The sequence below is a fragment of the Muscardinus avellanarius genome (assembly GCF_963383645.1).
Source record: "Muscardinus avellanarius genome assembly, chromosome: 4".
Lineage (NCBI taxonomy): Eukaryota > Metazoa > Chordata > Mammalia > Rodentia > Gliridae > Muscardinus > Muscardinus avellanarius.
In genome coordinates, this window is record NC_137789.1 from 139,076,863 (window position 1) to 139,089,141 (window position 12,279).

Genomic DNA, 12,279 nt, shown 5'->3' on the forward strand with positions numbered 1-12,279 from the left:
TTGGAATCCACAGCCTGATTCCCTAGACATGCTCTCTAGTCTCATATATCATCCATCCCTGGGAGTCCTAGTGTGGGCTGTGCTGGTGGACAGTCGGCCTTTATTACAGCATCACGAGCATATAACATGATGTCACCATTCCAATTGCATAAATCTCCGGCTTAGGTAAATATAACAATCTTTCTTCTCTGTTTTACACTCCAGACTTGCCTGACTACAGCCAAGAGGGCACATTCTTCTTTGGCACAGCAAGAGGTAGATTGTTGCCTTGCTCCCTACAGCAGACTGACTTGCACTCATAGCTCCACACTCAGCAGAACTGAGGGGCCACAGAGGTGGGTCTAGTAGAAAAACTCTTGACAACCTCCCCTGTTTTCAGAACAAGTACCAAGATCCTAAATATGACATCAAAATATGGGTCCATTCTTCACACTCATTTCCAATACCACCTCAAATACATGAACACAAGCAACTTCTTGTGAGCCTTTGGAAAGGCCATTGGAGAAATGACCTTCCCCATATTCTCTCACCCCCTCCACGTGTTTGAATGCCCCATATTCTAGACTACGCCTGCTCCTCATTTCAGAATTACCTCTGGTGGTATTATTACCAAAGTCAAATGATGAGACAATCTGCCACTGAATTACCAATATTCAGAAAATTTGAAATGGTAGGAAGAAATCAGATTTATTTATCTTTTTTCATTTTATTGGTATATTTTAGTCATACATATTAATGGAGTATAGGACGGCCGAGGCATACATGCACCCATCACTCATGTAGCCCTTCCCCAATTCCCACTCCATTTTCTCTTTCCACAGATGCAGAGCCTGAGTCTCTCCCTGCCTACATAAGTGGCCTCTGTGACCAAACTCAGTATATACATAAGAGTTCCTGTTCTCTACAGCTAGGACTGGATTGGTCTGACTTCTCCCAATTCATCACAATTGAATGGTCTGTGGTGATCTCAAAGATCCTACTAGTTGGATCTAGTGTTAAACAGAGCCCGAGTCTCTTTGAGCTCCTGCTATTTCCAAGAGCAGACTCAATACAACCTTCCCTGGGCTTAACTGCAAAGTCTAAACTGGGTTAAACAGAGTTTATTGTGGCTATGCAAGGTCCCTATTGGCCAACTGGGTGGTCTTTGGCAGAGATACCAGGTTCAATTACGGCCTTATTCAGAACTACTCTGGATCTCTGGAGGGCATGGTTAGCTCCGCCACCACTGCAGCAAATCGTAGTCAGTGTTTGTGCAGGAGGAACTGAGGGCTTACAATTCCAATGAGCTGTAGCTGCTTACTTAATTTCAAGTTGTTGGTTGTTTTTCTGTGAGTCTCTTGCAGTTGGGCATGGTGAGGCAAGATGGTACTGCCATGGCTGCAGCTATTGGAGGTGGGCAGAGTTTTTTTCTGCTTTCTGTTCAACTTTCTAGCTTTTTTTTCTGCTGCCTTTCACTTTTTGTGTGCTTTTTATATTTATGCTACTTTCTTTTGTCAGAATGCTGTTTTTGTGACAATGGAGATCGAATGTCAGCAGGACTGATATGTGCTGCTTCTCTTGGTTACCATCTTCCTGGAAGTTGCCCCAGATTTATTTAACTTGAAGAAGATAAAGGGGCAGCTTTGTCAAGTTCCACCTCCTCAGATTCAGGGAATGAAGAGTTTTTTATAGAGAGAGCCAAGGCATTTCAACTTCTTGCTGCTAGTTGCTGAGGAAGGGTGTTACCAAAGCCACCTGAGTTTCCTGAATCTGAAAGAAGGTTACAGGTGAAGTCTCTCCTCACAGTTTAGATTTCAGGAGAGGTCTCTCATTGGAGATTAGAATGCCAGGTAAAAGGGGGGGGATGTCGGAGGACTAAGTAAAAAATATGAAAGCAGTTCTGCTAAGACAGCTTCCAGAAGTCTACTATTATAATATTGTACCCAGAATAAATTTATGACCCCTCACCTCTGAAGTTAGGCTAAGTGACCTAATCTAAGTACTTCTCACTGCCCAATAACCAGATTTGGTCATCTGGTAGATTGTCTGCAGCTTGAATTCAGTCACAAGAGACTTGAAGCAAGGGCCATGTGGGCCTGAGGACCAGGAGCTCTGTACCTGGCAGGAAGCTGGTGCTCAAATGGTGTCACAAAAACTAGACTGAAATTAAGTCTCTTTTGACCTTAGTATTTCTGGATATCTATGAATGAATTGATTGGCCTGGGGATTTAGCTCAGTAGTAAAGGGTTTGCGTAGCTTGCAGGAGGCCTTAGATTCAATTTCTATTACTACAGAAAAGAATACTTCACTTTTGTTATAGCAAATTTGACAACAAAAAATGAGAAAAGAGGAGGATGCTTTATTCTTTTATTCAGGTTCTTCATTTAGTAATTCTGAAGTGGACACAGATTTTTGCCATTTTAATGGGCATCCAGAATGGTGTGTGTGTGTGTGTGTGTGTGTGTGTGTGTGTGTTTGTGTGTGTTACTGGGGATTGAACTCAGGAGCATTCTATCTCTGAGCTACACCCACAGCCCTTTTGATTTCTTATTTTTGAAACAGGTCTCACTAAGTTGCTGACGGTCTTGCTAAATTGCTGAGATTAGCCTCAAACCTGTGATCTTCCTTTCTCATCCTCCCAAGTACTGGGATTACAGGCATTGCCACCAGGCCCAGCTCAGAGTGCCCTTAAAAACACCAAAATTTGAAAATAATTTTTGTAGATCTTACAATAGAATCAGTTACATAAAAAGTAATCCTGTACAAAAATAAAAAAGTAACAAAACTGCTGGCTACCCCCCCCAAGACACTCCTTTCAAGACATCATGGTATAATTTAATCAAGAGTGTTTCATTAGTTATTCTATCTCTGTGGCTGTCTTGCTGTCGCACATCTTCACTTTTCTTTGATCATAGCCTGGTTTCAGCAGTCTCCCACCTCTAATTCAACACAAAGCCATCCCTAAAAATTTGGATCTCATTATTTAATTACATGTCATGGGGTAGCAACTGAGGAGCTTATCTAAGGACACTTTAGTTGAGTATTCTTGAAGGATTCTATAGTCAAAGTCTGAAACTTGTGAAACATCAGGTAATTAGTGCCAGCTCATACCTCTGATTTTAATTCTTCTTTTTTACACTTTTATTGTACAATATAATTACACATCATAGTGATTTTCAAAGTGATGCAAACATACAGGCACACATCACCTGGTGTGTTCCTCTTAGTATAATGACCCATGTTCCCCTTTCTCTCTTCCCATACATATTATTGAGATTAGATACCTCCCATTTATTATATATATATATCATATATATTACCTATAATATATATCATATATATATTATATGTTATATATTATATATTATAGGTAATATTATAGGTAAATCTAGTTAAAATTTAGAAAATATAAACTATTCTTAGCTTCAGTACAAAAGAAGCAAAGATATAAGAATATCCATTCAGATAGTATCATGTCAACAAAAGAAACCTGTGTGTTGCTCAAACTACCTGCCTTTTTCTTTTAAATGCTCTACACATTCTCTATCTTTAAAAGATATGAGAATAATCCAATTTATTCCCTGGATGAAAGCAATAGCAATAAACAAAAGGCTGAGAGACCCCAGGTCCCAGGGTGCTACCTTGTGTCCTGTGGTTCATGAGTTTTATCATGTTAACAAACCACCTAGTATTGGCTCCATGTCAGGGCTATTATCTGAGAGAAATTTTACATTCAGAGAATTTATCAGAATTAGGAGCTCTTGCAATGTCCCTAGTTCTATGTTCAAAATAAAACGGGTAATCTTCCAGGAAGTGAATATGCCGTTAGAAGCAAATATAACCCTGGTGAAAGATTAAACTCTATCAAAAGAACATGCTGGCCCCTACCCACAGACTTCACAGCCACTTCAAGAATGTATGCCAGGCTCCAGCTTAGCAAACCAGCTCTTACCACTCTCTCAGGGTGGCATACTTCTCTCTAGATACAGAATACTCAAGAGCTCTCCACAGGGGATTTGTGGACTCCTACCCACTTAAGACTGAAATGTCATCAAGATTGTTAAAGCTTTTGTCGTGGAGATGGTGAGTAGTTTTGAAGAAGTGAATGTTACCTATGGAAAACAAAAATCAAAGAGATAAAAATGAGTGATCTGAGTGGGACCAGCAAAGAGATTCATGATAAAAACCTAAATGAGAGAATCCATTTCAAGATATGGGGCAGCTGCTAGGTGCCAGACACTGTGCTTTGTATTAACGATCTTAACTCTTGAGGGATTGGGCATTTTCATCAGTGTATTTTTTTTTTTTCTTCTCAGTTCAAAGGATTGAGCAACCTGCCTAACCTCACATTTCCAGGAGCAGCAGAACAGGACTTAAACCCAGATTGCCTGATTCTGAATTGGGAACATGTAACCCCAGAGGAGGCAGCCTCTCTCTGCCCCTTTCACAGTAAGAGAGTAGTGAAAACCAAGTTTGTTAATGATGAGCAATTTCATCAAAGTTACAACTGCGTTAATCTGACTCACAAAATACCCCCAAATGGGCTTGACTTGCGAGTGGAGAGGGGGAATAAAACCTCTCCCATCAAAGTCACTGTGAGCTATTTTAAGTTCTTAACTCATTTCTCTTTTAAAATTTCCCCTGGCTTTTCCTCTTCAGAGGAGGATCTATAGTTCTCAGTTTTGACAGAAGCTTCATGAGCCAAAAATCTTGTTGAAGCAGCTGTTCTTGGGGCATTTCCAGACTGACTGGAACCAGGAGGCACAGAGCATAAACTCTTCTTACTCAGAAACAGGGGAAATGGGATTATTGTTTAAAATTTCAGGGGAATGTTTGTCAAAATGTACCGGTGTGATATATGTGAACAGTATATGTCTAGGCTCTTTGAATCTTTGAACTAAAATTCACTAAAGCCTTCTCCCAGAGAAGCTTATGAATGTTAAAATATAAAACAAAAGCTGGGCGTGGTAGTACAAGCCTGTAATCCCATTACATAAGAGGCTGTGGCAGGAGGATTGCAAGTTCAAGACCAGCCTAGGCAAATTAGTAAGACTCTGCCTCAAAACAAAAATAAAATAAAATAAAAGAGGCTGGGTATATATCTCAGTGGTAGAGCACACCTGGGTCCAATTCTCAGTACCATACATACACATACACACACACATACACACAGAAAAAAAAATAAGTAAACATTTCTATCATTACCATGCGATCAAAAGAGTGCTAATACTTTCTACTTTTCAGACATTTAATGAGGAATGAGTTCACTAAGTATAACCATTTCCTTTGAAGATGTTATAGCAACTCTATGTCATTGAAAGTGTTTTTTTTTTCTGGAAGTCCTATTAGTGAGTTAATGAAATTCAAAACACTTGCTGATTATAGGTAAGTTTTTCAAATTGTAATCTTAGCATCAGATCTCTTAAGTTCATCTTTAATACTTATTTACTTTACTTTGTTATTATTTAAATGAAGTTATTTTTTGTCCATTATAGCCTTTGTGAATTATTTACTCATTAAGGAGCTATTAATTTTGTGTAGTTTCCCATTTCCACCAAATAAATATATTTTATATTAAAATTTAAAGCTATAGCATTACAGTCTGTTTCAAAACACATTTTGAGGGAGATTTCAGGGAAAAGACATAGGGCTCACTCTCTACAATATATTTTTGTAGGGTAGATCAGAATTTTAAAACTTAGATAAAAACAGAAGTAAAACTTGTTCAGAAGTTATTAAATCATGTTCAGTGTGATTCTGGTTGTACCAAACTAACTCACTGAGGAATGCAGAAACAAAAGTATTGGTGATATTACAGGAACTACTCATTGACTGTCCATCTCTATTGCTGCATTTCATCTTCATTTCCAGTTGCTTCTTCTGAGACTCCATCAAAATGGTAATTGATAGGACCAGTAAACCCAGAATGTCCAATATGGCAGCCACATCCCAAGAATGTGAGCAAGATACATTTGACCAAGCTGAAGACCTACATAAAAGGAGCCACACTTTTTCTCCTAAAATACAACAGCAAATCAAAATGCACAACATGCACACCCATGTGGACACATGCACATGAGACATGCATTTGACTTCCTTATTCTCCTCCATACAAAAAGGACTGACCAAAGTGTTACAGTTGAGGGAACTGTTCCAGGGACCCTGTTGAGCTCCCTGGAATGTTTTCCATGTGTGTGTGAGGGAGAGATGTAACTGCAGGTTCTTGTTCTGAATTAGGTTTAGATAAAACACTAGTCCAAACTCTTGCTGAAAGCTTAAATGAGTTTATTACAAAGATAGAAAAGATAAACTATAGTTTAATACAGCCCTATACTATCCCTAATCCAAAATAGTACAGGGGGAGGACTTGAAAAGAAGTCACCAGATGCTTCTGGACCCAGTGCATTTTATACCAATAATATGACCCAACTAGATCCAACCCCTCTGAGGCAACAAGTCTCTTGATATGGGGATCCCTTCCTGTAGGTCTGTCCTGTCTCTGGTACAGACCCCAAGCCGTTTGTTAAATCCCAAAATGTGTTAATTGATCATCATTGGTGTCTGGTATCTCTTGAAGGATTATGGCATCCTCCCATGATTATTGGAGTCTGGGATCTCTTGAAGGTTTATGTCATCCTCCCACATCCTTAAGAAATCTTACAATTACAATGAAAAAAGGGCCCTGTGACTATCTCTGTTGTCTTGCTAATCGCCCTTGGTGCCTGGAATTCTGCAGTTCTTTCCGTGAAGCTCCTGGCTTGCTTTCTTTTTTTTTTTTTTTTTTTTACTACCAAAGATATTTTGAAAATTGAAAATATTTCCCAATAATGGTACAATAATACATTTTGAAGCCCTTTTCAATACTGATACACAAAGTTTGAAATGGAGTTCATTTAAGTTTTGAACCTCAATATAAGTCTTGTCTGACCTAAAAATAAAATCAAAGGAATGTAACGTTTTTCCCAACTGTTCCTCAAGCTGAAGCAAGAATTGTCTCTAAACTTGCATCCTGAGGCCGATACAATGGATAGCTTGCTTCATTTGTCCTTTCTTTGCTGTAGATTGGTAATATGTGGTTTCTGTTTTGGAGTGTCCTGTATAAAACTGGTGGAAGTAAGTGCTTTCCACATGCTTTCTCCATTGATGTGTGTCTGTGAAGTCCCTTCAGTGAAGTCTTAGAAGCTTACTGGGAGTCTAGTTCTTTTGTAATGGCATTTTAAACAGTAACTATATTAAAGCATCGTGTTCAGCTTGCATCAAAATGGCACATCATCTTGTGACAATTTCTAATTTGCACAACTTGTTCAGGTAAAAGCAATCTCCAGAAGGATTAATAATATGTGCCTGTGTGCACTAAGCTACATCTTTCTATAATTAAACATGTTGGAAACTCATGCTAAATTCCCTGGTATCTGGCCAAAAGTCAGTTCAATGAGCTGAGTATGACAGTGCCTTCCTGCAATCCCAGCTATTCAAAAGGCTGACACAAAAAGATCACAGGTTTAAGGTCAGCTTAGATAACTTGGCAAGATTCTGTTTAAGAATAAAATAAAAAGGGCTGGGTCTGTAGCTCAGTGGTAAAGTGCTTCTCCATGAGGGTAGAGTGTTTACCCAAGAGGCTCTGGGTTCATTCTTCAGTACTAGGAAAAAAAAAAAAACAAAAAACAAAAAAACAGTAAACCCAAAAGGAGTTTAAATAATTGGTTAAAAACACCAAAGTCTAGAAAGTTCTATTATTTATTTTTCAGTGTTACATAATTGTTCTTCTTTGACCCTTTGCTGATCTCTATGTCTAGAATCTTGTCCTTTGAGGCAGTTATCACATTCAATCACTTTGGAGCAGTGATCATATTTAGTGCTTGATTCAATTTCTGAGGTATGGTTTAAATAATACCAGTTAGTAGTCCTGTTGCACTTTAGTCTTTCCCATTTACAAATTGCACCTGAGAAGCAAAGAATGTCATCAAGAAATGACAGGACTATTTTTCTTTGCTTTTATCCAAGAATATTCTCTCGAACACTGCTAAAATGATCCCAGGGCTTCAACTTTCATATTTTCTTTATATCATACTGACTCCCTTATCACATCTATACCTTATAGTCTCCTTGAAGAGATCATAAAAGCAGATGATCAGTCATTACCTTTTGATTGAGTAACAAAAAAAAATCCAACATATAATAACTTGAATAGTAAAGAAAATAACTCCCAAGAAATCTCAGGGTTAGCCAGCTCTAAAGTGGTTCATTCATCAGCTTAATAACAGGAGGACACAGTGCACTCCTTGGGCAAATACAAAATGAAGAGGGAGAAAAGAGAACAAAAACAGTAAATACATAGATATGCAGGAGGGGATTAATCATGAGAGAATAGCTCCTGTGACTTTGGAGGCTAAGTCCCATGATCTGCAACCTGAGAGCTGAAAGACCAGCAAAGCCTGAAACATTAGCCCCTGTCTCACTCCACAGCAAGAGAACAAGAAGCTTCAATGCTCGAGGCCAAGAAAAGATAGAAGTTGCAGCTCAGGCAGAGAAAGAAAAAATTTCTCTTCCCTATGCCATTTTGTTTCATTCAGATATTCAACAAATTGGATGATCTCACGACATTGGTGAGAATGATCTTTATTCAGTCTACTGATTCAAATGTGAATCTCTTTTAGAAACAGCATCACATAATAAAAAATATCCTTCATTTTAAACATCATGTCAGTCATTTAAATAATTTATAATAGCTTACTGACTTCAAATATTGTAAACAAATAATGATAGAAATAAGAAAAACCTATGGAGTCTTCTAAGAATCATGACAAGTGATCAGATAAAACTCCATCACCAAAAATGGGGTTAAAAAAAAGCATAAATAAGTAGGAATAGAAATGTCTATTTCCTAAGGTTTTCCCTTTCTGTAAAAATGCAACTTGACAATTAAAAGTCATTTTTGGTTGCCTTCTATAAGCAAAAAATTCCTTTACAGTAGCTCAGAAAGGACTGGAATGTCCTGGAAAAAGAGTGGTCACCTGCAGATGGTCACCCTATCCAAGATGGCTCCACCCATGAGGGGCTCACATGGTGATGTTCCTTCTAGAGCACCAGGCTGCAATGGTCGCAGAACTTGACCAGGTGCCTTAACCTTCCAAATGACACTGCTGGGAGGAGTAGCTGTCACGGATCACCATAACAATAGAACCCTCTGTCCCAGAGGATCCACCACTCTCAGGCACCCTCCAACTGACATCTGGTAGAGAACATTATTTTTTCCAAAAGTCCACTGCTGACACCCACTGGCTTTTGGCACTTCATGGGTCTTGGTGGGTCTGAGGAGGCTGTTTCGAATATCTCTAGACAAATAAGATTATTTAAAATCAGCTTATGTTCCTCATTATAAATCCAGGTCTGGGTCAGGTTCCTGTAGTCACCACTCTTAGACACCACAAGCCCTCTCTTCTGGCTGGAGCAGCCTGGGACCACCAGACATTTGTTGGTCTGGAAGTGATAAAGCCAGCCACACTGGAGGGTGCTATTGATGAAGATGAGCTGCTACAGTTTGTCATGACATTGTTTGAATCTATATCTTCAAGAAAATGCTATCCAAGTAGTTTCTAAAGGATTGACAACCCAGCTTCTTCCTCATGGCGACACACTCACTGATGTTTCCATAGCTTTTGGTCTTCAGATAAGGTTTTAAAGAAAAAATACTGTTCCTTGTATTCATCCAGCTGAACGTGAGCCAGCCTCGGGGAGTTGTGTGTCATGGTGTCCTGGCCTTCAGGAGATCTGTATGATCACCTTTTTTGGAAAATGTGTCCTATTCTGGATCACAAGACGATGAGCCTGTTGCCTCATGTCCCATCCATATCTGTACCATGGGCTGCTCCAGTCATTCGTCTTCCAATCAATCCCTCATTCTTTGTGGTTTTTATTTAATTTTTCAAGGTAAGTGTTTTTGGACATACTCATATAATTCTCCTTTTTAAATCATCAAAGTCACTGTTGTCACCTTCAAGGATGGGTTCATGAAGAAGGTATAGCTGGCATGCAGTGCCATAGTCGGGAACAAGGCAGAAAAGGCTTCATTATAGAGATAGTAACACTGGCAACTAGCAGGTCCATTGGATATAACTTTTCTTACATACTGTATTCTTCGTATCTGGCACACCTCTAAGGCTGCCCAAATGGTTGCTAGTGAGCACATTGAAGGCATATATGAGCTAGCCCATGTCTCTTAGCTCCTGACCACATTCAATTAAAATTCATACCCAATTCAGAAAAGAATTTTAGATGAGCATGGTGGCACATGCCTATAATCACAGTACTTTGGAGGCTAAGACAGGAGGATTGCAGGTTCAAAGACAGCCTCAGCAAGTAGTAAGACTCTCATCAACCTAGCAAGACACTGTTTCAAAATAAAATAGGGATGGGGTGTAGTTCAGAGGTAGAATGCCCCAGGTCCACAAAGCAACAACAAAGGAATTTCAGGTGGCCTTTGTCTGTATCTTCAATGATTATCTATCACACCATCAGTTTTGTTTGCTTTGAACTGTGGATAATACCCAACTTGGACCAGGAATGAAACAGGGATAGAATCCTTTGGACAAATTGTTCGTGGAGCCTGGATCCTTTGATGGTCATATTCTTAAGTGGTTGAGTTACTTTACTAACATAAAAAATAAAAGCTGTCCAGGTCACAGACGTGAAAAGGCATCCATAACATATCAGCTGTGATGTTTACCATTATAGACCTAGCATAGCTGAAGGGCTACAGTTTCTGTGATATCCACAGACTAGTATCTCTTTGTCTTCCAGGGCTCGGGTCTGAGTATGTTCCCTCCTGCCACAGCCCTGGCCAAACTGCGGAGCCCTGGCAGGCACAGCACTAAGGAAACATGGCCTAGAGAGGGGCCATGCCCAGCACAGGCTCACAGACACATTTTGTAATAGTGTTTTATTTTACCAGCTATCTAAATACTTGTTAGTAGTCAAGTTGACATTCAAATCAATCACTGTATATCCTTAATATATTTCTTACCCTTTAATCATTATTAGATTGTGGGCTTTGCTTTGGTAATCAAAAAATTGCTTCCACCAATATAACTATCAGATACAAAACTTTCCAATAAAAAAAGAAAAGATTTTTTTTTCTTGTATCTCTTATTATAGTAATGGTATACTCTCCTGGAAATCCCCCCAGCATATTTTCTTTCATCTGCTTTCATCCAAGATTATATCATGTATCTGTTCTTAAATCAGTCATTGGGAGAGGGGATATGATTCCTGGGACTGATTTAGAGACATAGACATGTTTATGAGAGTAGATTACCCAAGTAAAAGCATAGTTCTGCTACTGGGTAGGCAATTGGCCATGTCTATATATGTCTATTACATTATGGGACAGTGAAATTGGACACTGTTTTCATTAAATAGCATAGAATTTATATTTTATTGCAAACTCCAGTCAAAGAAACAAAAATCTAAAAACTCAACAACAAAAATATATATAACATTTTTTAAAAAAATACAAAAATATGTGCTTCTGTTGTAATTAGTGAACAATCAGGTTAGGCTAGAAAAGGTAAGAGAAGATAATTGATTTTAGATGTGGCAGAATTGTAGTGGTTATTCCTTTAATGCTGCTCTGAGTAAAATCTCGATAAAGGTGCCAAAAGCCCTGAACTGCTCTAAGGAAGAAGTAAGAGACAGCACTTTTCCTTTTGATCCAAAGGACATTGCATGTCTCCCTCCAAGTAAGCACAGTTCCTAAAACACTGACCACCCGGCTCTAGAGTTCTAATAAAATGTACACCTGGTACTTGCAAATGTAAGTAGCATCAGGTTGAGAAGAGCCTCACGTTTATTTTGTATCTGCCTACCATTTTAATGTCCTCTGCTCCTCAATTTTGAATACATTTTCAATATAAATTTTAATTTAATGCTAAAGGACAGGGGGAGAATGTGTTTTTTACAAATATTATAGAACCCATCTAAAGAGCATTTACGGATTAAAAGATTATGAGTTCTTTAGGAGTGTAATATTTTTATGAAGATAGAAAATTAAAACAAAGTACAGTATGGCGATATTGTGTGGGGATGCCTACCTCCTCTATAGTTACATATTGCAAATATACTTCTTGCCCCTGCTAATATTTCAAGCCATGCCTAGGTTTGCCATCAGCCAAGAAATTCTGGAAAATACCAGACATAGTGAATATATATTTCTCCTAATATAATTTTCCTTGCTCAGCAGAAAGGAATAAGCAATAATCTAATAATCTTCACACAAAAGAAGCTCTTTCGCAGCCTTTGCCT